The 26,434-nt window shown below is 47.1% G+C and overlaps 1 protein-coding gene across 1 annotated transcript in view; it reads right to left on the bottom strand.

The window, feature by feature from the left end:
- IL1RAPL1 (interleukin 1 receptor accessory protein like 1) overlaps positions 1-7,477 on the bottom strand; it is a 2,420,186-nt gene extending 2,412,709 nt beyond the window's left edge. Inside the window, exon 1 of the mRNA XM_086934516.1 lies at positions 6,687-7,477. The gene's annotated coding sequence lies outside the window, so the exon portion shown is untranslated. The remainder of the gene's footprint in view (positions 1-6,686) is intronic.
- Between the last annotated feature and the right edge of the window lie 18,957 nt (positions 7,478-26,434).

The following is a 26,434-nucleotide window of genomic DNA, read 5'->3' as shown; positions in this document are numbered from 1 at the left end:
TGGTAGCATAGACTAAGCAGCCTTAAAGGCTAAACTCAAGAGGTATGTTAAGCGAGCTGTTTTACCAATCACAATCCTGTAATATCAAATGAAAGGACACCACACAAGTATACATTATAAAAATATATGTATTTATTTCTAAAATAATCCCCAGTACTCCTTATGAGCAAAGGGGCACAAGCGTTAAATCAAAAGCACAGTATAACATACAAAGTTGCACAATTATGGATGAGGGCGGGTGGCCACTCAAACCATACATTAAGAAAGTGGTATAAGAGATACCAATCGAACAGTGGTTAGGCCTAGGGCCTAGGGAATCACTGGGAGCAGTCGGGACAAGCAATGCTGAAGTCGGGAAAAGCCCGTGGGATTCGGGTGCAGTGCTGAAAGTACACTCATGCACCAATGCAAAGTCAATGGTGCGTAAAAGTTACAAAAATAGAGTTTAAGGATACTTCCGCTGAACCTAGATGGACAAAACTTTAGACACAGGCCCTAGAGGTGTGTACCAGTGTAGGAACACCGGCGTTGCTGAGTTACCTCACCCACAGGAAGCGGGTGCATAGGGTCGAAGTGGCGTCGGGTTTTGTCACTCAGGTTGTTGGTGCTTGAAGCTGAAGATGCTGCAGGCGATGTGAAGGAGAAGTGTCCGGTGTGATCCAAGGGTGGATCAGAGTAGAAAAGTACCTGAAAGCAGAGGGGACAGAGTCTGAGCAACCAGAATCACAAGTCGGTTTTAGGTTTTCGCCGGCACAGGGTCACAAGCCAGCTGGTAAAATGACCGGGCCAACGCGTCGAGCCAAAGAAAGCAGAAGGGCCCCACGCAGCACTCGTCGAGTGTAGAGGGGTGAGCTTCGGTGCAAGAGTGGCTCAGGGTTGGGGCTTCTCAAACCCCGGTGTACAGCTTCGAGGGTCACTCGTGGGCTGCACAGTCAGCGTTTTGTGGTCTTTTCAAGATGGCGTGCCCCACGCTTCCGGTCGCCTCCACGGGTCTCAGCTCTGCAGGGACTGTGGATCGGGCTGTAAGAAGGCAGGCAAGCTTGATCTCGTCGATCTCTGTCGCTCGAGTTCTGGCAAGAACTGCAACAAAGCAGACGTCGCGGTGCTGGATGGTGCCTGTTTGCACAGGGTGGTCACTCCTTGACCACAAGGGAGATTCTTCAGTCTTCTACGTTGAGTAGGATGTCGAAGGGTCCAGAGTTTCGTTTCAAATGTTTCATCAGGATAATCTGAGTGCGTTGGCACTGCTCCCATTCTTATACCAATCTAGGGGGCTGGATTACCTGCTAGGTACCTCCTATGGGTGGGACCCAGGAAGGGGGTGGATACACCCCTTTCCCTTTGATCCAGGCCGCGCTCGGACAGGGGCTGGTGTGCCCCAGAACCGGTGTGGCCGGATTATGCAAGGGGCAGCCTTGTGCGCCCCAGGCAGTGTCTGGTTTCTTTCAAACCTCCCTGCTACAATCCACTATCTCCTGCCTGGGGTGGTGTAACACCTCCCTGCGACAGGAAAGTCTTTGTCCAGGCCTCCTCTGCTGAGTTTCGGTCGGCAGCAGGAGGTCAGACTTGTGTCTGTGGCAGAAGAATCCATTTTGTGGATCTGAGGCTCTTTTAAAATCAACCGCGTTTTAGCAAAGTAACAAGTCGTTGGCGAGGGGGTAGTATTCCAAATCGTATGACACCTTACACGACATGTTTTGATAAAGCCAAACCAAAGTTACCATATAACCGCGAGGATTATAATGCACTTAATAGTATATGGTATGGCATTATCCCGGAACATCTTAGGGAATTGGTCCCGACAGCTGCAGACAGGCTCAGCTCATGCTAGGGCACCATCTCACATAAAACCAAGCACTCTGCCTCCAGGATTGTTAAGGCCTGCCATAGGAGTGACTGATAGGTATATATGTGTCCAGATAGGTTTAGATATAGGCATACTATATCTAAGCAAGGGGTGATTACACCAACTTGCCCCAGCTGAGTGATCAGCCAGTTATGTCAATTTTAGATAGCCAGTCAGGGGTGGCAAAAGATATGCTGCAGCCCCTGGTAGGCCTTGGATTCATCTATGCCCTGGGCACCTATAGTGCTCTGTACAGGGGCTGATAAGGTGACCCAAGCCAATCTAGTTATGCACCTAGGGTACATGGAATCCATTTTACAGAGAGAGCAGATAGCTTGGGGCCCTGATTAGCAGGGAACCAGGCCAACTAAGTCGAAAACCAGCTAAACACAAGGCAAAAAATCTGGGGTAACCATAGTCAGGTAGCCACCTTCCTACAAATATCCTTTTTGGGGATGGGCTTCAGAGATGTCGGGGGTTAGGATCCTCAGAAGTGATTTCTATTGGGGGTTCTATGATGGAATCTTTGGCATTAAGCTCCCTACTTATCTCTGCTGATTCTGTTAGGTCTTGTGACTGTGGAGGCCTACTAGTCTCATTAATTAAATCTTTGTCCGTACCTTGTATTGGTGGTGTGGTCGCTAGCTGGATGGGACCCAGGGACGAACGTTTGTTATACAACAGTTCTGAGGACAAACGGCGCTCAGTAATCGCTATCTCGCGCTCTAACACTGAGGCGGCCCTGGTTATGAACTGATCTAATGTCCCTCTGACAGTCCCTCCCACAAAGGATTTCCTGCCTTTGCTGTGACGTGAACTCATATTTCTGCGACGTGTTTATATTTTTACACACTTAGTGGTACAACAATAATGTCCGGATCGCTGAGGATTATATTAACAAATATGTTACACAGATCAAAACTGTAGGAAATCCAGTCGTTGGTGCCACTTATAAAGTGATAACATCTTTCTTTTATTGTCCCGGAAAGCAGATGTAGGAGGGGGGGCCCGACCCGGCCTCCTCTGGCCCCGGACGGCCACAGGCGGCCTGCCCTTTGCCTGGGCTTAGCCCGGCACCGCCCGCGTCCCACGACGCGGAGGAAGTGCCGGTCTTTTCAGCGCCTCCGGGAACGGAAGTGGGCGGGGAAATCCAGCAAAGGAATTCTGGGGGCTGTAGTCCCCCCGCTCAGCGGCCGCGTGATGTTCCTGTGGGCGGCAGCGGGGGGGACCAACAGCCGGAGGTGTCCGCGCGCCAACAGCGTAATGCAGAGGCTGGGTAAGAAGGCTATGTGGCAAGAAATATTCAGGCAAGTCAACTGGCAGCGTCTCCCCTTACTAGTAGAAACAGTATGAGGCTGGGGTTTGGCTGGAGGAAAACTGTGTTTTTTCCACATAAGAATGGGCTACGGCTTCCTGGATGTCAGCTGCTGATAGTCCATAGTAAGGCACTGAAGGAATTGGGCCTGCTGTGTAATAAATTTGGGATTTACTAATTTAGGTTCTGGGCTGTGACAGAGACTGAGAGAAGGGGGTGGTTGTGGGAAAGGGCAGCTGGGTAGATGGTCTTCAGAATGTTATAGAAGAGATGTTCGCTCCAAAGTTCTACTGTTGTCAATGTATGCCTAATTGTTGTATTGATGGCTGTGTGCAGGTTTGGTTCCTGGTTCGTTGAGAAACCACATGTCGATATGATTATGTGGCCAATCTTCTATCAAATCAATTGGGAAGAGAGGCAGGCAGCAGTGAGGCGGGACAGAAAGTAACTGGGGTTTAACTAGCGGCAGATATGTTTGAAGTGGTTTGAAAAAGGTGGGATGAGACAGGGAGAATTATTACCACTATTGGATACATTGTTGAAGATGAATGACTGTTCATACATTGTGTTGTCTCGTTTTCTTTTCTCCACCTTTCACAATAGTTCTTTTTTTTTTAAATAACTCTTTTAATGATTTTAATGCTTTTGTGTATGAATTCATGTTTTTAATCAGATATAAATGTAATTGATGTGAACCTATGTGGTTTTTTCCTTGCTAAGAGTTTGTCAAACTATTCAACATATGAGTTATGAGGGTGATGAATGAAAGAGTTTGGTGAATGTGTAAAATTTGTTACGAATTGCCCTCCCAACGGGAAAAAAACTTTTTTACCTAACAGATAGAGATGCTGTCCGAATGCTGACCAAAATACCAGAAAGCAGACTTATAACTTTGAATAGATAAATTTAGGAATGAGAAGAATCGATGAGGCAGTAGAATTAGGAACGAAATTTGCGGAAGAATCGAGGAGGAAACTAGCATCAGAAAGAGGTTTGACGCTGGCGTTAAATCCAGAAGAGGTAACCTGTCCTGTCCTAATCCTGTCCTGAATCCGTTATCTGATATCATTTGAGGGGCCCAAACTCCTGGCCAGAGGGGTCTGATCTTGCACCATCCTAGGTAAATACAATCTATGTATTTTGTCAATGTGCCTTTTCTCTCTGTCCTCTTTTTAATGAAGTACTCGTCATTACGTTTTCATAGTTTAATTTAGAAAATAAATCTTACCTCTTCATAATGACGGAGTTGACACTGTGATTTGTAATTTGATTCACTAAATATTTCAGATAAAATGTCAAATCTAAACTGAGTCTGTGGTCATTTATTGAATGAAACAGGTGGATTCCTTTGTGATAAATCATCTACACTAATCAACTAAAATAGATCCATGTATAAGGGCTTAGAAATTAAATAGGCTCAAACTGTTAGACAGCTCGGACATATAGAAAAGCCCTAAAATTGATCTCCAGCGAGGTTTCATAGATCGCATATTGTAAGTGAGTGTGGTTTATGGCCCGAATATGTGTAATTTAGTGATACTTGTCCGAAGGTTGGTGTCTCGCTGGATCAGAGGAGAATGGTATGGAGTTACGGTTCCCTTTCTTTGAAAGGTGACAGTAGCTGCCGGGTGGAAGTTTTTAGTCATGCCCTCCCCCCTCATAAAGTAGAGCTTTGTGGTCAAAGCTAGGTTGCTGAGGAGTTTTTACAGAAGTAATTAGGTGTGTTGTATGGTTGATACCCAGTGTACAAGTCCTATGAAAAGAAGTGGGAAGACTGACAATATGCAAATTACCTCATGACGTCACGTGTGGAACGTGTCCCGGTGTCTGAAAATTACACCGGGGCACGTTCTGCATATTTCTGTGGGGCCCAGCTTCTTGGCAGGGGGGACAGCGTCCACCCTGTGAAAAGAGTGGGGGGACGCCGTGTACCTGCGTGTATCCCAGACTCGAACCCTGTTAATACCTAAGAAGTCACTAATGGGCAGGTGTTGAAAATAGTGATGAGTTTACAAGATATTTCAGGATCAAAAGGAGGTTGATAGCATCATGGGGTAAGTGAATCAGCTTTTAGGAAGGAAATAGGGGGTGAGTCGGGAAAGTTTGTAGTTCATTCAGAAAAATGTTAAGGCTTAGACTGTTACAATGTTGAATAACATATGTTATGCAGGGCATTAGTGAAGTTAGATGCTGCTGATGTGGGTATGCGATTAGGTTGTTACTTAGTTGTCGGGAAAAGCAAATGGACAGGGTATACTGATGATAATTGAGGTATCAATTTAGTTTATATGGTTAGAGGCCGTAGAATTAAAGCTTGTTATACACACCTGTTTCATTAAACAAGACTTATCCAAGCATTTTTGATGGACAGAGTCAATTTGGTTGCACAGTCATGCCCAAAGACTTTTCAGGCTGGAGACTGATATTGTCTGTCACCCAAATTTGCTGTCATCATATGAGGCACCTAGAAGAGTTCCATATTGAAGCGTAAATCATCCCCACCCCTCTCCTTCAAATTTGCTTGAGACGAATTGCATTCGAAATGATTAAACTAGCATGAAAAAATACACTTACAGCCACCATTTCGCCTTCTTGGTTGCTAAGGGTGGTACGTTACAACAAGTACTTTGACGATACGTACAACATGAGGTTACTGCCTTGCTACTCCCAAATGACCAGACACTGATTATCCACAAATCTCGGCTTGGATGACCAGGCTAGGAAGGCCGACTTTGGAGTTTAAATTCAGAATGCTGTAATTGCAAACGGTTTGTGAGAAGGGTGGAGGAAGTAAGGGGATGCACGGAATGAATGAAAAGGCGTTGAATAGAAAATGCAGTACGTTCGAGCAATTTGACTACTCATCAATGGGCTAAATTGCAGTAATATGGTGTGCCAACCGAAGTCCAAGAGATGATGTGCAGTGAGTTATAACATTCCATTTCAAATATATTGCTTGTTACTCCTCCTTTTCACAGGCGCATGCCATTACATATAACGTATTCGTGTCATTAAATTACACCTTACATCTACGGGGAACAACATCTTTTGTAACACGGGATCAGATACGTTTAGGCATGTTCTCGTTTTCCAGCTACACTTCGGAGGTTTGGTGCAACGCAGCTGCCTCGAGAAACATCCATTATTTCCACATCAATGAAGAAAAAGAAACCTTGCTTGATTCTAACCAACATATATATTTCAGGGCTTCAATTATTGTCTCTCTCCGAGCTTAAACTTGTAATACTATTTTTGCGTTCCTCATACGAGACCAGGCTGTGTCATCCCCTATTATTTGTCCTTTTCGGAGTAACGCAGTGCCTTCTAAAAGCATGATTGCTCGATGCAACACAAGAAGCACGCTATCGAAATACCAACTGCATGCAGTCTTTTTTCCTCAGCAGCAAAAAACAGCTTCATTCCACACATAGAGAGAGAGACAATGGAAAAATAACGAGTAGCAATTTCATTACAATTCTTAATGAGTTTATTAATAGTTTTGATTGTAGAAAGAAAATATCTTACCTACAGAAATCTTCTAAAGTCGTGAAATCTTGACATCAGACGATAAAGCAGTAACCAGTCATCACAAATGCCTGTTCAGCACTTTCGCGTTTAACTGAGCATGTGTTTTTCCGCTGGCAAATAATGGCTTCTAAACAGACATTCACCATGTATGCAAAACATCCCAAGGGTACACGATTTACCAAACAACGAGCTCACATTGCTTCTCATATGGCCGAGTTCGATCCATAGAAAACGTGTTACAGATGCAAGCAAAAAAACAAAAACCATCTAAAATGATGTAGAACGAAGAGCTCAAAACACGATGAGGTCAATCTGTAGGCAGAGTGATACAAAAGGGAAACAGGATTCCACGCCGCCTCCTTTCATGCAGCTTGGTTAAAAATAATTAAAAAATCCAGCTCTGCGTGAAAAAAGACCCCCCAGACTATGGAAGCTGCAGCACGAAAAATCGAATTATCTGTGCATTTTGCAAGAATCCTGCCTGCAGCAGTCGATGCGCTGGGGAGTTCCTTCAACGGTGCTGCTATGTGGAATCATAGGAGCCTATGCGAATTTAAAGGATGTCTCTCCTGGGTCCTAGCCCTTCCGTCGACCAAATCGTAAAAAAAATGCCTTGAATAATGCTAATCTCCACTGAAAATGACAAGTGCACAGCAAATAAGAGATCTTGATTAATCGCCACTTTTCACTAGAAAAATCCTTAAGAAAGAAAGCGAGGAGGACAAGTCGAAAAGAAAGAAACTGCAACGCTTAAATGATACCAGTATTTCTTTAAAATCGACACATTTGATTGAAAGTATGTTTTCTTGTTTACTTCAAGTCGTAAAAAAAGATACCGCTCGTTACTGCCACCCATTGGATATTTCCGTATTAGCCGTCTGCAGGACAGCTGCTTGAACAATATTTTAGCTTTAAAACAGATGGGTGGGTGTATTTTTCTGTACCCTTTTTTCTTTTAAGTAGGATAATAGATAACTTCATATTTTACATGCAAACGTGTGGAGCCCTAAGTAAAATTGTGTTTCTAACGCCGACGAAGGCAAATGTTTTGCCTTTCAATGGACATGTCTACCATTTTTCATTTATTTGCTGTATTGTATCCGCCTTTCCTCTTTGAAATTTGAAATGCGTAATTATGTTTTAAATGGAGAAGGACGCGTTGTTTTAAGAGGCGCTGCATTGTCAGCTGCTGCATTTCACGAAGCAAACGGTGGGTTTTGCTGTTGCCATGGGATCCTCTTTGTTCAAACAGAACTGTGTGGGAACGGGGTTTTTTGTACCTCCAGTTCCTGCAGTTTGTCTCTAACTCTTCTTGAAAATAAATCATTTCAACCAGAATTTGTTAGAACCAAATATGATCGTGTTATTGTCAATTGGTGTTAAAGAAAACTGAAAGGTGAACCAATTAGTACTTGTAATTACTTAACGGAAAGAAGATTATTTTGGTTATGCCTAATGCACAAAAAATGCACCGTCTAGTGTCGATTCTGTCCTCGAGCCAGTGATGGATGTTAAATAACCATGTTGCACGAGGGAAGAATATTTTATGAGATGTTTTTCCTGTAGCATCATAAAGGCTGTGTGGGAAATAGCTCCACGCTTCAACTTGCTACTGCTGAAGAGTAACAGATCCAACAGACCCTGTGGGTCTATCAAAGAAACAGATACAGCTTTGAGTGCTTATGAGTTATTTAATTTCTGTAGATGTGTACATAACATTTATTTGAAGAGTGCGTTTTTAGCTCATTTATTTCACTCAGATTACCAATGAAGCCTGCATTTCAAGAACTCTAAATGAAACGTGCAATAACTTTGCACGTAATTAAAAACAAAATATATCTTTAATCAACTCAAATGTGATGGGTACTCTTCCCCACAAGTGACGTTCAAGGCCCTTAGGCCAGCGTTGGCTGTGATGTCACACCCCAGTCACAAGGCCTGGATGGTCATGTGACCAAAGTGGTCATGTGATAGGGCGTGTGATGTCACCCGTGAAATCTGACCCTTGAAGACTATGTGACCTGGTGTGACGTCACTCACAAACCCTGACTCCTAATGGACATGTGACTGGTGTATTAAAACGTTACCCGAGCAGTCAGGAAGTAAGAAGTTCAGATTGCGGTTTCAACATGTGTTCTATATTTGACTGTCTTTTTCTCTCATTCTGCCCACGCCAACACATGTTTAGTCTTTGGCTGATACAGTAACAGCTGGTTTCATCAGGGTTGTATTACAAATATACCCATGTTTCAGAGAGGAGCATATGCTATCCAGATCTCTTCATCTGGCTTCTGGACCCATACATCACCTTGTGTTTTGAGTGTTTTTTATAGTCCTTATGGTATTTGAGATGTGTGAGAAGTTGGCCTGGTATATGATGATCACTATTCTAGTGAGCACCCTGCATCAGTCCAAACGACCCTTATGGCGATTGGTTGTAAGTCAACCTTATAGACCAGCTATCCTAGTGGTAGCATGGACAAAAGCAGTCTTAGGCTAAACTCAAGAGGGCATGTGAAGCCAGCTGTTTTACCATACGCAATCCTTTAAAATACCAAATGAAAGGACACTACACAAGTTATATATTACAAAATATATGTATTTATTTCTAGAATAATCCCCTATACTCTTTATGAGCACAGAAGCACAAGCGTTAAACAAAGAACACAGTATAACATACAATAAGCTGCACAATTATGGATAGGCCGGGTGGCCACTCAAACCATATATTAAGAAAGTGGTATAATTACCACGTTATGAACAATGGTAAGGCCTAGAGTCTTCGGAATCGCTGGGCCTACACTGGACTAACGAAGGTAGGACATAGGAGGCCCACAGGATGCGGGTGCAGTGTCTATAGGCAACCGCGTTTACCATACAAGTCAATGGTGCGTAAAAATCAGAAAGTGATAGGTTTAGGAGACTTCCGACTGGACTAGAACTTAGCCACTTAAAACTAGGACACTAGAGGTGTAAAACACTACAGGAGCACCGGAGTTACATCGTTACCTCACCCACAGGAAGCGGGTGCATAGGTGCCAAAGTGTGTCGGGTTTCGTCGTGAAGTTCTATGGAGCCTGGAGGAAAAGATGCTGCAGGCGGCCAGGATAGAAGAGTCCGGTTGGATCCAAGGGTGGATCGAAGATGTAGAGTACCTGAAAGCAGAGGGGACAGAGTCTGGGTCACTAGCCAGTGACCAGGATGGAACCAGGACGGAACCAGGCAATGTCGGGTTGCGATCAGGTGTTGTCGAGTAGTTTGTCTCCGCTGCCACGTGGACCAGGAAGGATCGAGGATGACCAGCTGGTGAACACGAGCTGTCCCACAAAGGCTCTTGCTGTTGGCGGTGTCGGTACTCGAATCAGAGTCACCAAGCCTTGGCAAAGGCAACCCACACAGGACTCGAAGATGTCTTCTTGATCGGACCGGGAAGGTCAGATCGATGGCTCCTTTTCAAGGGAGCTGGGTCCAGTCTAGAGCAACCAGATCAGCAGTTCAAAATCGTAGGTTCATCATCACAGAGGCCACTAGCCAACGGGCAAGTGACCGGACAACGCGTCGAGCAGGAAAAGTGCAAAAGGGCCCCACGCAGCACTCGGAGAGTGTGGAGAGGTGATCTTTGGAGCACAGGCTGCTCGGGGCTGGGGCTTCTAAAACCCCAAAGCACAGCATCGAGGGATCCTCGGGAGCTGCACAGGAAGCACTTCGTCGACTTTTCAAGATGGCTGGTCCCAAGTCTCACGTCGCCTCCACAGGTCTAAGCTTTGCTAGGACTGTGGATCAGGCAGTTGGAAGTATGGGAGTCCAGGTCTTGTTGGTCTCTCTTGTTCGAGCTTCAGCGGGAGCAACATCAAAGGAAGTCTTGATGCGCTGATGGTGCCTGCTTGCGCAGGGTGGCCACTCCTTGACCACAAGGGAGATTCTTCAGTCTTCTACGTTGAGTAGGATGTCGAAGGCTCCAGAGTTTTGTTTCAAAGTTTCAGTCAGGATGATCTAGTTTGCATTGGCACAGTTCCTACCTTTATTCCAAATCAAGGGGCTGGATCCCCTGCTAGTTTCTTCCTATGGGTGGGACCCAGGAAGGGGTGGTTATACCCCTTTCCTGTTGTCCAGTTTCGTGCCAGAGCTGGGGCTGGAGTGCCCCAGCATCGGTTTGAACTGGACTATGCATGGGACGCCTTGTGCACCCCAGGCAGTGTCTAGTTTCATTCAGCCCTCCCTGCCCCAATCCATTATCTCCTGTCTGGGGTGGTGTAACACCTCCCTGTGACAGGATACCATTTGTCCAGGCCTCCCCTGCCGGAGTTTCAGTCAGCAGCAGGAGGCCAGACTTGTGTCGGTGGCAGCAGCATCCATTTTGTGATGTTGAGGCTCTGGTTAGGTTTAACCGCGTTTAAGCAAAGTAACATGTCTTCTCCCTCTGGAAGGGTGGAATGCTACCCCCGTTGCCAGAACTGGCGAGGGGGTAGTATTCCAAAGCGTATGACACCTTACACGACATGTTTTAATAAAGCCAAACCAAAGTTAGCAAGTAACCACAAGGATTATAAAGCACTTAAGAGTATATGGTATGGCAATATCCCAGAACAGCTAAGGGAGTTGGTCCCGAAAGCTGCAGACAGGCTCAGCTCATGCTACAGCACAATCTCACATAAAACCAAGCACTCTGTCTCCAGGATTGTTAAGGCCTGCCATAGGAGTGACCTATAGGTGTATATTTGTCCAGATATAGGTTTAGATATAGGTATACTATATCTAAGCAACGGGTGATTACACTACCTTGCCCCAGCTGAGTGTTCAGCCAGTTGTGTCAGATTGGATTGCCAGGGGTGGCAAAAGATATGCTGCAGCCCCTGGTAGGCCTTGGATGCACCTATGCCCTGGGTACCTATAGTACCCTGTACAGGGGCTGATAAGGTGACCCAATGTCCAATTGGTAATGTACCTAGGGTACATGGAGTCAATTTTACAGAGAGAGCAGATAGCCTGGGGTCCTGATTAGCAGGATCCCAGGCCAACTAAGTCGAAAACCAGCAAAACACTAGGCACAAAATCTGGGGTAACCATAGTCCGGTATCCACCTTCCTACATAACCCCCCCCAAACGAAAGGAGATAAGGTTATCCTTGACCAGGTAAGCCTATATTGCCTAAGTGGCCATATAAGGAAGTACCTTGAGGTGCCGGGTTTTTAGGAACCCGGTGGTGCCAGGGGAAAACACCCAAAGACCTCTTGAATTCTTCCTGTTCTGGACCACAGAAACACAGAGTCTTCTAGGTGAAGTCAAAGATCGAGTTTTATTGGCTGCAACCAAGTAACAAGTGTCCTAGAAGTACAACAGCATGGGATGTAGATTCTCAGGAGAGTGTTCGTTTTTACAGAACCAGCCTTCTCCTTTTATACAAAAATAACAGCTGCAGGCAAGAATTCTTTCGTTTACAATACGGTCATATACATATTTCCAAAACACTAAAAAAGCAAAGTCATGATGGCAAACCCACATTTTCGATGTCCAGTTTGTGATAGATGACCCAGCTCGGCCCAAACTGCCATCAGATATCGATGAAACCCCAATAAACTCGGGCACCTCCTCATCGTAAAACTGGCCATAAACAAGAAACAGGGACAGGTGTATGTGTGTGGATAACATGGTTTGTATGTAGTGAATGGTTTATGGCATGTTGTGCCTTGATGCTATCTTACTCGGCCACTGGGCGAGGGACTGTCCGAACAGGTTTGGCTGGAGGCAGTGGAGTCAGCTCGGCCAGGTCATGGGGAAGTCAGCTAAGGTGGACGTGTCCTTTCAGATCAAACTCGGCCTTAATCAATTGACTATATGAGGGCAAGCCACAAGATGGATGCCGTTTACAAAATGGAACCCGAGGGTTCGAGACGGAGACCATGATTTAAGGGTGATAGCATCACTCAATCACGACGCAAATGCACAGGGATAATGTCCTAATCATTACCGGTCTGCCGACACCAAATTCGTCATGGTATGATGATATTTTGTGACACGAGTGTTGGGCCTCGGTACCATATTATAGCAGGGTTCAGAATTCTCAGAATCATAGACCCTCCTTTTGCCCTTATATAGGCAATAACTCATGCTAATCTGAGTCCAAATCTGTATTCATGAAGTCATGGAGATGCTGCTGTAGCATCATCCTGTTGTTCAGTTCGTTCCTTGACACAGGCTTCCTTACACATGATGTTGCACAGCGGCCACATATTGCAGGAGCACACTGCACACACAGGCAGAACAGGAACAGAATGGCTAAGATCATCCCAATGAACATCAGAATTTTCCATCCCCAGGCAGATATCAGTTCCCAGAACCACCCTAGCAAGGACCAATCCCCTTTATCCACGTGAATGGAATCAGAGATCTTGTGCAGTTTGGAGATGGCCTGGTACACTGTCGGAGCATTATCAGGGATGAAAATGCAGTAACTGGATTGGTTCACTCTGCATACCCCGCCACGGTCTGCAAGTATGACATCTAGGGCAACCCTGTTCTGAAGAGTCATAAGCCGGTTCGACTGGAGCTCAGCAGTCAAGTTACTAAGGGCACCGTCCGTTTCGATCACGGCTGATTCAACTACCCTCGTCAATTGGCGAATGTTCCTGCTGTTCACCATAGGCCCCCAAAACGGCAGAAAACCCTTTGCGAAGTCTCCAAACTCCTGCTCCGCAGTGTCGTCTTTACTCACGACACCCCTAACTGTCCTTGTCCGATGGTAATCTGCCTCGGCCGTGTAAGTGGGTGGCAGCAGAAACGAGACAAAACATGTGCCCGAGAAGTCAGGGGGCAACCATGTATACGCTCTGTCGTGGCAGACGAAGTAGGTACCCTTAGCCGCTAAGAATGAAGGGGAGGTCTGAGAGGAGAAAACATAAGTCTCAGTACAGACACTGTTCCCTAGCTGAGCTCTAGAGTTTTTGCCATTTCCCTGCAGACATAGGTGACCTTGGTGGGGTACTATCCAGATTGGGGAGGATTTCTTTGCTTTCTGACTCTCAGCCAAGGAAATTCCGTATTGTGTTATATTCCATCTGCTGTAAGGCGTCAATTCATCTCTGGGAATCGTTTTGTACGTTTCGACATCCCTGCTCATATTTCTAATTCCCTCCACTAGTGCCTTGTTGCTTGAGTTTTTCCCCGGGACATATGGTTGCATGCTCGAAGTGCCCACAGAGAACCATGGTAGCCAAATGGCAGGACAAAATACGGAATACCCTTATCTGTTGTGTGCGGCATAAGTCCACATACCCAACAGTTCGTGGTGTTCATTACAGATTGGTGCTGGTGTAGGAGTTGGACGAATGAATTATTTACAAATTCTAATCTTCTGGCAGACTTGTGTTCAGGTAGAGGGTGAAAAGAATGCGGGGAGACAGTAGGAGGAGGTGTGGGCTGAGTGTTATGTACAAAGGTAACTCGAAATGTGAATAGAGTATAGCCAATCAAAAACATCATTATGCTACACAACATTAAAAATGCATATTATTAAAAATTGTCTCCTTGCCATCACAATGCATATTTTCTTTTCAAAGTTCGTAGTTCTAGCAGGTCTCTCTACCCTTGGAAACTCCATCCTCTAAGTTGCTGCCCGCGGTGGGAGATTGATTCTGCTAGGAAGTGCTTCTGTTCAGTCCAGGGTAATTCCCTTAGACCAACCAGAACTGTCGACCTAACCGTCTCCAGCTGCACTTCAAAGACTGTCAACCGCGACCCTAGCAGCAGAACCGGATGGCGGTTTGAAAATCAAAAATGAGCAAGTTCCCTGGGCGAGAGAGCTGCACGATCAAAAATAGTTCTTGGGGGAAAGAAAAATCTTATTAGTTTACTTTTATTAGTTCGTTTTCCTTGGCCTCAGATTATACCGTTGTTTCCCTGGTATGGTGTGTTCTTCAAACAAGATTTCAGGTCTGTGGTGTCCAACTGCATTGACGGTGGCACAAATCCTTGCAGAATATGGTCACTCTCCTTTTCGGTACCAGTTCCTTTCAAACGCGCATCACTGAAGGGCACGAAACGAGGCACGGATTCAGTCTCTGAGTCGGCGACACCCTCCTGGACCCACCGGTCATAAGGCAGAGGCACAGGGATCCATTTACAATGGATCCCGTGGATCCAGTTCTTCTTTCCCTCCACCCGAACGGCTGATCTCGTGGAAAGAAGGACGAGGTATGGGCCGGTTCACCTGGGCTGTTCGTTCTTTGTTCGCTGAAAGTTCCGCACTAGGATCCAGGAGCCAGGTTCGATCGTGTGGCCTGGATCATCAGATGCTGGCGGAGAGGAACTGTGGACCTGTTGGTGTAAAACACGCAATTTAGTTGTCAATTCGTGCAAATAGTCGAGTGGTACAGGGTGCTCTATCTCGCTGAGTTTCTTGGGCCTTGGCACTCCCCATATATTAGCTGGGCGGCCGAACACTATCTCGTGCGGGCTAAGTCCCAGTCTAGAATGGACAGTCATTCTGGTAGATAGGAGTGCTAGAGGCAGGGCGTCAGGCCATTTAAGACCTGTGCTGGCTTGGATCTTGGCCAATTTCAGTTTTAACGTGCCGTTGTAGCATTCTACTAATCCAGCTGATTGGGGGTGATTTGCAGCGTGGAACTTCTGGTGTATGCCTAGACACTCACACACTCTCTTCATCACTCGTCCCACGAATTCACTTCCATTATCACTCCAGACAATTCTAGGCATACCGAACCTAGGGAAGAATTCCTTGACCAGGGCTTTGGCAGTAGACATGGCAGTATTGTCCTTAAGGGGATACGCTTCTACCCACCTGGAGAAGGCGCAAACAACAACAAGCACTTATTTCAGATTGTTGCACCTCTCCATGTGGATGAAATCGAGCTGCAAAACCTCGAACGGATACGTTGGAGGCGCAAAATGACCAGCTGGAGTTGGATTTCCCCTACAGGATTGTACTTCAAACACACCATACAGTTCTTGACCAAGTTCTCTGCACATTTTGGGATGCCACTATTCTGCCATACTGGGGCCAACAACTTACAGATTCCTTTTACACTGATGTGAGCCATCCCATGAGCCACTGTCACCACTGCAAGCACATACGCGTCGGGTAACAGCCATCTTTGGTGCTCTGACAATTCGACCCAACAACCATTTGCATCCACTCTACCCTTGCTTTCTCTCCATTCATTCACCTCTTTCTCAGTGGCCTCGGACTGTATAGACTTCACACTTTCAATAGTGTCCTCACACATACCTACATCAGCAATCCATCTCGCAGGACCTACAACATACATTTGACTCATTGTGTTTCATGCAGTCTCTTTCGCAACTTCATCTGCAAATGCATTCCCACGACCAACATCATCTCGAATCTTTCTGTGTGCACTGCATTTCACAATCGCAACTTGTAGTGGCAAGGTCAGTGACTCGAGAAGCTCGTTAACTAGCTGATCATGTTGTATTTTTGCACCATGCGATGTCAGGAACCCACGTTCATGCCACAATCGTCCAAAACTGTGAGCCACGCCAAAGGCGTACTGGCTGTCTGTATACACATTCACTCGTTTTCCTTTTGCCAACACACACGCTCTTGTAAGTGCAATTAACTCTGCTGCTTGCGCAGAATTGTACGGGATACGTGCAGTTTCTACAATCGTGTGCAATGTTGTCCCAGCATTTGCTGCAGTCGTATCACCATTTGGCAACTTGAAGCATGAACCATCAACCCATAAAGCATCATTACATTCAGGAAGGGGAGTGTCCTGTAAATCTACTCTCCCTTTTGTCTCTTCTTCTGTCCTAAAACAGCAATCATGTTTTTCGACCTCATCTGTCTCTGCTGGAATGGGCAATAACGTGGCTGGGTTGAGTGTATCGCACCTCTTTATGTGTATGTGACTCGCTAACAGTGTCAGCTCATAACTTGACAGTCGAGCACTAGTTAAGTGCTGTGTCTTCGTTCTGTTTAGCAAAATGTCTACTGCATGTGGGACCCTAACGATCAGTGTATTATTCATTGCTAATCCAGCAGACTGTCGAGTACAGACAGCTGCTGCAGCAGTGGCCCTCAAGCAACTTGGTAATGCCTTAGCTACAAGATCTAGAGTCGCGGAAAAGTACGCGCATGGACGCTGTTTGTCCCCAAAGGATTGTGTCAGGACTGATAATGCGCAACCTTCCTTCTCATGGACATATAATGTGAAAGGCTTACTGTAGTCAGGGTTGCCCAACACAGGAGCCGAACACAATGATTCACGTAACTCGTGAAAACTCTTTTGACAATCTTCAGACCAAGGCACAGGATTGGGTGTATCCTTACAGATTAGTGCCAGCAAAGGTTTGGCCAACAATGAGAAGTTCGGTATCCATTGTCTGCAATATGATGTAATGCCCAAGAAAGCACGCACTTCTCTCTGTGTCCTTGGGACACTCAATCTTGCAATTGCCTGTATTCTCTCTGGGGTCAGCTTCCTTCCCTCCTTCGATAAGATGTGACCTAAGTAGGTCACTTCTTGTCGACAAAATTGCAATTTCGAAAGAGAGACTTTGTGCTTCATGTCACATAAATGACTCAACAACGACAATGTGGCTTCCTTGCAAATCTCTTCAGTATCTGCAGCGATCAGCAAATCGTCTACGTACTGAATGAGAGTCGCACCATCTGATAGAACAATCGTGTCAAGTTGTGATTTCAGAGCCTGACTGAATATCGATGGACTTTCACAGTAGCCCTGAGGAGCGTGTTTGAAGCGGAAGCTTCGACCTCCTAAATTGAAGCCAAAAATATCTCTGCTCTCCTCAGCAATCGGGATGCTGAAGAAAGCGTTCTTCAAATCAATCACCGAGAACCAAGTGGCTGAAGCTGGAACCATAGTCAATAGGGCAGTAATGTCGGGAACAACTGGAGACTGTGGCACAACAATCTTGTTCACTTCTCTGAGATCAATCACAAATCTGTACACAGGTGGCTGCGAAGGATCAGTACGCTTTAAAACAGGCAAAATAGGACTGTTACAAATGTTGCCTATTGACTCTTCAATGACATCTTTCTCAATCAGATCGTAAATGATCGCTAACAACGCCTTTTCACATTCGCTAGAGATCTTGTATTGGGGAATATGTGGCAACCTAACATTGGCTCGCAATGTTATGACATATGGCGCTATCTCCAAGAGACCCACATCATTCGAACCAGTAGCCCAAAGTATGTCCGGGAGTGATGACAACTCCGTTGGAATATTTTCCCATGACAAATACATTGGGGAAATCCCTTTCTTACCTAGGGTAAGTTGTACTCCCGAAGGAGAACAGTACAAAGTCGCATATAATCTCTTTAACAAATCCAAACCTAACAAATTTTCACCACAACCTGTTGTAAGAATGAGGGGGGCTTCCAATTCATATGGGCCAACAGAAAGGGGCATAGGACTAGAAATCGGGTTTCTAACCGGGGCGCCAGAAAAACCTACTGAAACATTCATTTCGCCAGACAAAGGTGCGCCAGGAAGTTTTGAGTGCATAATAGAACTTTTGGTAGCACCAGTATCCAGCAGAAAAGGTTCTGACACACCTGATGTAATCACCTCAACATAAGGTCCATTCTGATCTACTGGAACTGAAACAACTCCCTCTCTTTGTCCATGGCTGTCCTAGCAATCATTACCCTCATTCCCGTTTTCTGCGTAATAGTCATCAGCATAATACTGAGCTGACCTAGAAGACGCATTATTCTGTTGGTCAAAGCTGTTCATGGAATTCTGAGGTGGAAGAGAAGTAGTATTCTGGGGGAAATTTCCACGACCCCTACCCCTAGGAGCCTGTTGAACACCTCTACCTCTTGCACCAGAAACACCATTTAGACGTCGCAATAAAGCTGGGCAACTATTCTTGAAATGACCCTCTTCCTTGCAATATGCACACTGATTTGGACCATACGGTAAACGCTGTTGAGAAGACTCATTTCTTTGTGAGTTTCTCGAATACTGCTGTGGTTGCTGATAATTAGGCTGACTAGCAGTGCGAGGCGGATAGGCTTGCTGGAGAAGGACTTTAGTTTTCAAATCTTTAGCCTTTTTGTCTGCTTTATCTAGCTCATCTTTGCGCCTATTCTCGTAGTATTGGGCTGTGGCTAAAATCTGCGCTGACGTGGAAACAGCCCAAGCACTCTCTGAATCTTTTAATTTATTACATAGTTCAGGAAGCAGATTATGCACGAACTTGTCTACAAACAATCTTTGGCCACCCTCGGTAGCCATATCCTGACCACTGTGATCGACGAAAGTCTCTTCGAACCTCGTGAAAAAGTCAGACACATTCTCATCTTTCTTCTGCTTGCACGCAGACAACTTGTCCAAATTCACATGTAATTCAGGCATGAAAGTCTTCATATACGTGATAATTCTACCAAGAAGTTCTGCTACCAAAGGCTCGGGCTTAGAGCCACCAACTTGTCTAGCATCGGCAGTAGTAATATTAGCCCACGTGTCACCTAATTCTTGATCATGATCTGTATGACAAATCTTACTCCACAAGGGCTGTGGAACAACATTCCCAAACAACATGTTACATCTGCTAAATTCATTATACATGAGCTGGCAGTCTGTGATAACTCCTTATAATACCCTGCAGAATTTTTACGGGGATCAGGCAATGTCTGCTTGAGTGCTAAAACTTCAGATCTTTTCCAGGGGACATGTACCCATACACGCTGGAAATGCGGTGGAATTGCTGGATTCGCATTTGCGGCACCTTCCCTCCAAACTGGAGGAACCTCTCTCATGGGGTACTGTTGCGCCTTTTTCCTACCTGACACGTCATCCTCATACAGTGATCTAGAGACGTTTCCCTTACTCCTATAAGATAACAACAAATCTATTGCTCGTTCAACATCGGCACCTACAATCATGCCTTCATAAAACTTGAATCGCATACGGAACAATTCCTGCATTTTGCGTTTTGGATCATTGTCTTGCAAATCTTCGCAGAGATATACACACATCTCTTCGAATACATATCTTTGAGTGGGTGCGTCCCACTGACGGAAGACTTCCATAACAGACTGAACATCATACTTTACAGTATCAGTAACTCATTTACGTGCTAACTCATTCAGCACTACTCTTTCCTCATAATCAGGCAGTTGACTACGCAACTGTCTACGTCCTGTTTTAGGGGTCGTCTTAGGCGACCCAAAGAAAGGTGAGAACAGACCAGTGACAGTACTTGCCACTCTCTGTCGAACAGAGGGCGAAGCAGGTGGAAAGGCAGAAACGTCAGAAGAGCCAGGCTGATGGAAAGCAGAAGTTGAAGCAGTGGCAGAAGTAGTATCAAACAGTTGGAGCAGTAGGCGAAGTCGTTGGAAAAGTAGATGGAGTATGTAGCAAAGGCGGCGGCCCTTGAGAGGGCTGCGCCGGAGAAGTAGGAACCAGCTGAAGAGGAGCTGGTGCTTGTGCGAGAACTGGAGTTCGTGCGCCGGGGCGCGGTATAACAAAGCGCTTCGGAGGTGCAGTAGCATCTAGTGCATATGGGGGTGGCAAACTCAGTAAATGGGACATTAATGGATCCTTATCTGATGTCTCTTTTGAACCTTGTCCTTCATGCGGCAACATTGGGTAGCATTTATCTACTGCTAACTTCTTGCTTCTGAGCATTTGTTCACTCTCTTGCTCTTCCTCATTATCCCTGTATGCAACGGCGGCTTGCACCATTGACATACCTCTTTTATTTTTCTTTGCTAATTTCATTTCTTTCTGTTTGGCTTCTTTGCGCCATAGGCGAAAAGAGTCAAACATCGCCGGCCGGGCTTTCTTCTTGAAAAGTTTGACCTTGAGATTATCTAAAATTTCTGCGTCAAAGCTACCATATTGGGGCCATTTTAAAACACCATCTTTTCTGGTGTATTGTATCCATACTTCATTATATGTGATAGGGCCTACTCCGTGCTTCACATAGAGTTCATATGTTGGAGTTCCAATCGGAGGAACCGGACACGAATCCTCTAATCGGGAGTCCTTACTACAACCAAGACAAAACAAGTTTCCAAGTCTGCTAAGACAATCAATCAATCAATCAATCAATCAATCATCGCATTTATATAGCGCACTACTTACCCAGTGGGTCTCAAGGCGCTGGGGGAGGGGGATCTGCTACTGCTCGAACAACCAGGTCTTGAGTTGCTTCCTGAAAAAGAGGTGGTCCTGGGTCAGGCGGAGGTGGGTGGGGAGGGAGTTCCATGTCTTGGCGGCGAGGTAGGAGAAGGACCGTCCCCCTGTGGTGGCTCTACAGATGCGGGGGAGGACGGCGAGGGCGTGGCTGGTCGATCGAAGCTGGGGTTTGGGAGCGTAGAAGTTGAGGCGGCTGTTGAGGTATCCTGGGCCTTGGCTGTGTAGGGCTTTGTGTGCGTGGGTGAGGAGACGGAAGGTGATTCTCTTGTTGACCGGGAGCCAGTGCAGGTCTCTCAGGTGTCCGGAGATGTGGCTGCGGCGGGGGATGTCCAGGATGAGTCGTGCTGAGGCGTTCTGGATCCGCTGGAGTCTCTTCTGGAGTTTGGCGGTGGTTCCGGCGTAGAGGGTGTTGCCGTAGTCCAGACGGCTGGTGACGAGGGCCTGGGTGACCGTCTTCCTGGTCTCGGTGGGGATCCACCGGAAGATCTTCCGTAGCATGCGCAGGATGTTGAAGCACGACGAGGAGACGGCGTTGACTTGTATGGTCATGGAGAGGGAGGAGTCCAGGATGAAGCCCAGGTTGCGTGCGTGGTCTGTTGGTTTGGGTGCGCTGCCTAGGGCGGGGGGCCACCAGGAGTCGTCCCAAGCGGCGGGTGAGGATCCCAGGATGAGGACTTCCGTCTTATCTGAGTTCAGTTTCAGGCGGCTGTTCTTCATCCATTCGGCTACCTCTTTCATCCCTTCATGAAGGTTGGCTCTGGCGGTGGCGGGGTCGTTGGTAAGGGAGAGGATCAGCTGGGTGTTGTCGGCGTAGGAGATGATGTTGGGGTTGTGCTGGCGTGCGATGTCTGCGAGGGGGCTCATGTAGATGTTGAAGAGGGTTGGACTGAGCGAGGAGCCTTGAGGGACGCCGCAGATGACTTCGGTGGCTTCAGATCTGAACGGAGGGAGGCGGACTCTCTGTGTCCTTCCGGCGAGGAAGGAGATGATCCACTCCAGTGCCTTCTCCTGGACTCCGACGTTGCTGAGGCGTTGTACTAGGGTACGATGGCAGACAGTGTCGAAGGCCGCGGAGAGGTCGAGGAGGATGAGGGCCGCTGTTTCTCCGTTGTCGAGCAGCGCCCGGATGTCATCGGTGACTGCGATCAGGGCGGTCTCGGTGCTGTGGTTGGCCCGGAAGCCAGACTGCGAGGGGTCGAGGGATCCGTTCGTCTCGAGGAAGGCGGCCAGCTGCTTGTTGACGGTCTTCTTGATGACTTTTGCAGGAAACGGGAGCAGCGAGATGACCAGGCATCTTCGCTCACTAGTCTAGCTTCAAACTTCAAAGGATTATCGAATACGATATTTTCGTGAATACACGAATCCCTTGGTTTTGGCGCTTGCAAGTTCCAAACAAGGTGTATCTCAAGGATACCAAAACTAAGAATGAAACTAAGGACTGGGAGACGCTCCACTTATACTTAACTGAAGTATTGATGATCGATGACGTCACTAGAAGATTCGTCTATCGTTTCGCTCTACCAAGGATCACTGGGTCCAAAACAGGGCGATAGTCAGGGCAGCAGTCCTTCGTAGCCGTCGGGACGTGGGGAACCTCGCAGCAAAGACCTTCGGAACCACGTCGACATACAGGGGTCACTGAAGTGGCTGGCCGTCCTCTGGAATTTTCACACAAAGCTCCTCACGAACATCTGGCTTGGACCGTCACCGCTTGATACCGCCCCGAGTTGGGCGCCAACTGAGGTGCCGGGTTTTTAGGAACCTGGTGGTGCCAGGGGAAAACACCCGAAGACCTCTTGAGTTCTTCCTGTTCTGGACCACAGAAACACGGAGTCTTCTAGGTGAAGTCAAAGATCGAGTTTTATTGACTGCAACCAAGTAACAAGTGTCCTAGAAGTACAACAGCACGGGATGTAGATTCTCAGGAGACTGTTCGTTTTTACAGAACCAGCCTTCTCCTTTTATACAAAAATAACAGCTGCAGGCAAGAATTCTTTCGTTTACAATACGGTCATATACATATTTCGAAAACACTAAAAAAGCAAACTCATGATGGCAAACCCACATTTTCGATGTCCAGTTTGTGATAGATGACCCAGCTCGGCCCAGAACTGCCATCAGATATCGATGAAACCCCAATAAACTCGGGCACCTCCTCATCGTAAAACTGGCCATAAACAAGAAACAGGGACAGGTGTATGTGTGTGGATAACATGGTTTGTATGTAGTGAATGGTTTATGGCATGTTGTGCCTTAATGCTATCTTACTCGGCCACTGGGCGAGGGACTGTCCAAACAGGTTTGGCTGGAGGCAGTGGAGTCAGCTCGGCCAGGTCATGGGGAAGTCAGCTAAGGTGGACGTGTCCTTTCAGATCAAACTCGGCCTTAATCAATTGACTATATGAGGGCAAGCCACAAGATGGATGCCGTTTACAAAATGGAACCCGAGGGTTCGAGATGGAAACCACGATTTAAGGGTGATAGCATCACTCAATCACGACGCAAATGCATAGGGATAATGTCGAAATCATTACCGGTCTGCCAACACCAAATTCGTCATGGTACGATGATATTTTGTGACACGAGTGTTGGGCCTCTGTACCATATTATAGCAGGGTCCAGAATTCTCAGAACCACAACCTGCACTAGCATGGTTACCCCCTGTCTCATGGTCCACTAAGCAATCCCTCACCCTAGGGGTATCAGAGGGTCTCCACCAGAGGGAATCACTACCTGTGGTGTGTTTTGGCAAAGTAAAAGGCTGGTGTGGGAATGGAGTATTGAAGTGAGGCTCCACTAATGTAGTGCTCAGCTTCCTCTACTCACTATCCACCATGGATGCCTTTCTTTCCATGACTGAGTTGCACTATGCTCTCAGGGTCAACCTCTGGCTGCTTGCAGCTGGAGGCTGGGTCCCTTTTGTTGGCTTACTGGAAGGACAAGTCAGGTTTAGGGCCTTTGGGACCCAGGTTTGGCTGTGCCCAACAGAATCCATCTGGGGGAGGCTCCTAACTAAGTGTAAGGGAGATCCCTCAGGAGTTTTTGACTTTTTCACCTTGCTAGGGCTGCTAGCTTTGGTGTCCCTAATCTGTTGATGGGGTGGTTTTTGTGGACAGGGGGCCCTTTGGGGTCCTCCACTGGCCACCCTGACCTTTGCAGCCCTGGGCTGGCTGAGTCAGGGTAGAGAGGGGCAGGTTACCTGCTCCAGACTGGGTCCCACCTTGGAAGGGTCCACTGACATCAAAGGCTCTGCCAGGATAGGCCTGACTACCTCTGGGGCAGTTACTTCACAAGGGGTAAGATCAGTTCCCTGAGGAGGCTGATCCTTTCCTAAAGTCTGGTGGGAGGGTGTAGGAGAGTAGGGTCTGCTTTCCTATGGTCACCCCAGATTTTTGCGTTTGCTTCACTAGTTTTACGACATAATGTGGCTGTGGGCCTGCTAATCAGACCCACAGCCTGCTGTTCTCTCTCTAAATTCACACCCATGTACTTTAGGTGCATACCCAATTGGACATTGGTTCACCTTATCAGCCCCTGTACAGTGTACTATAGGTACCCAGGGCATAGGTGTATCCAAGGCCTACCAGAGGCTGCAGCATATCTTTTGCCACCCCTGGCTATCCAAACTGACACAACGGACTGATCACTCAGCTGGGGCAAGGTCGTGTAATCACCCCATGCATAGATATAGTATACCTCTATCTAAACCTATATCTGGACATATATATACCTATAAGTAACTCCTATGGCAGGCCTTAACAATCCGGGAGGCAGAGTGCTTGGTTTTATGTGAGATGGTGCTCTAGCATTAGTTGAGCCTGTCTGCAGCTGTCGGGACCAACTCCCTTAGCTGTTCCGGGATATTGTCATACCATATACTCTTAAGTGCATTATAATCCTCGTGGTTATTTGCTAACTCTGGCTTGGCTTTATCAAAACATGTTGTGTAAGCTGTCATACGCTTTGGAATACTACCCCCTCGCCAGTCCTGGCGATGGGGGTAGCATTCCACCCTTCTAGAGGGAGAAGACATGTTACTTTATTGAAACGTGGTTAAATCTAACCAAAGCCCCAGCATCACAAAATGGATGCTGCTGCTACAGACACGAGTCTGGCATCCTGCTGCTGACCAAAACTCCGGCAGGGGAGGCCTGGACAATAGATATCCTGTCACAGGGAGGTGTTACACCACCCCAGACAAGAGATAGTGGATTGTAGCAGGTAGGGTTGAATGAAACTAGACACTGCCTGGGGAGCACAAGGCTTCCCGTGCATAGTCCAGTTCAAACCGGTGCTGGTACACTCCAGTCCCAGCTCTGGCGCGAAACTGGACAAAGGGAAAGGGGTGTAACCACTCCCTTCCTTGGTTCCACCCATAGGAGGGACCTAGCAGGTAATCCAGCCCCTTGATTTGGAATAAAAGTAGGAGCTGTGCCCAGGAGCATTAGATTATCCTGAACGAAACTTTGATACAGAACTCTGGACCCTTAGATATCCCACTCGACGTGGAAGACTGAAGAATCTCCCTTGTGGTCAAGGGTTGACCACCCTGCGCAAACAGGCACCATCCAGCGCCCAATGGTTTGCTTTGTTGCAAAACTCGAGCGACAGAGATCAACAAGACCCAGCTTCCCTGACTTGTAACAGCTTGATCCACAGTCACAGCGAATCTGAGACCCGTGGAGGCGACGTGAAGTGTGGAGTCGGCCATCTTGAAAATACTGCAAAGTGCTGACCGTGCAGCTCCAGAGGCACCCTCGAAGCTGTGCATTAGGGTTTGAGAAGCCCCAGCCCGAGCAGCTTGTGCACCGAAGATCTCCCCTCCACACTCATCCAGTGCTGCGTGGGGCCCTTTTGTATTTTCCTGCTCAACGCGTTGGTCCGGTCGCTTGCCCGTTGGCTAGTGGCCCCAGAACCGACAAACCTAGAAATTTACACTGCTAGTCTGGTTGCTCCAGACTGGCCCTCGCTCCCCTGAAAAGGAGCCACCGCTCTGACCTTGCTGGTTCGAGTAAAAAGCGATCTTCGAATCCTGCATGGGTTGCATTTGCCAAGGCCTGTTAGCTCCAATCCGGAAGCTGACACCGCCGACAGCGAGAACCTTCATGGGACAGCTCGTGCTCCACTCCTGGACATCTTCGATGCCCCAGAGTCCACGTGGCAGCAGAGTCAAGCTTCACAACATCCACCTGATTGCGACCGACATCGCCTGGTTCCTTCCTGGTTCCATCCTGGTCACTGGCTAGTGACCAGACTCTGTTCCCTCTGCTTTCAGATATTCTACATCTTCGATCCACCCTTGGATCCAACCGGACTCTTCTCTCCTGGCCGCCTGGAGCATCTTCATCTCCAGGCTCCATAGATCTCCGCGACGAAACCCGACACACTTTGGAAACTATGCACCCACTTCCTGTGGGTGAGGTAACAAGAAACACAGCTCCTGTAGTGGTTTACACCTCTAGTGTCCTAGTTTAAAGTGTGGTAATTCTATTCCAGTCGGAAGACTTCCAAAACAGTAACTCGATAACTTTTACGTGCCATTGACTTTGCATTGGCATATGCTGGTGCTTTAGGCACTGCACCCGTGTCCCG

This window comes from Lissotriton vulgaris, chromosome 8 (assembly GCF_964263255.1).
Source record: "Lissotriton vulgaris chromosome 8, aLisVul1.2, whole genome shotgun sequence".
Classification (NCBI taxonomy): domain Eukaryota; kingdom Metazoa; phylum Chordata; class Amphibia; order Caudata; family Salamandridae; genus Lissotriton; species Lissotriton vulgaris.
This window is presented reverse-complemented; position numbering and strand designations above follow the sequence as displayed.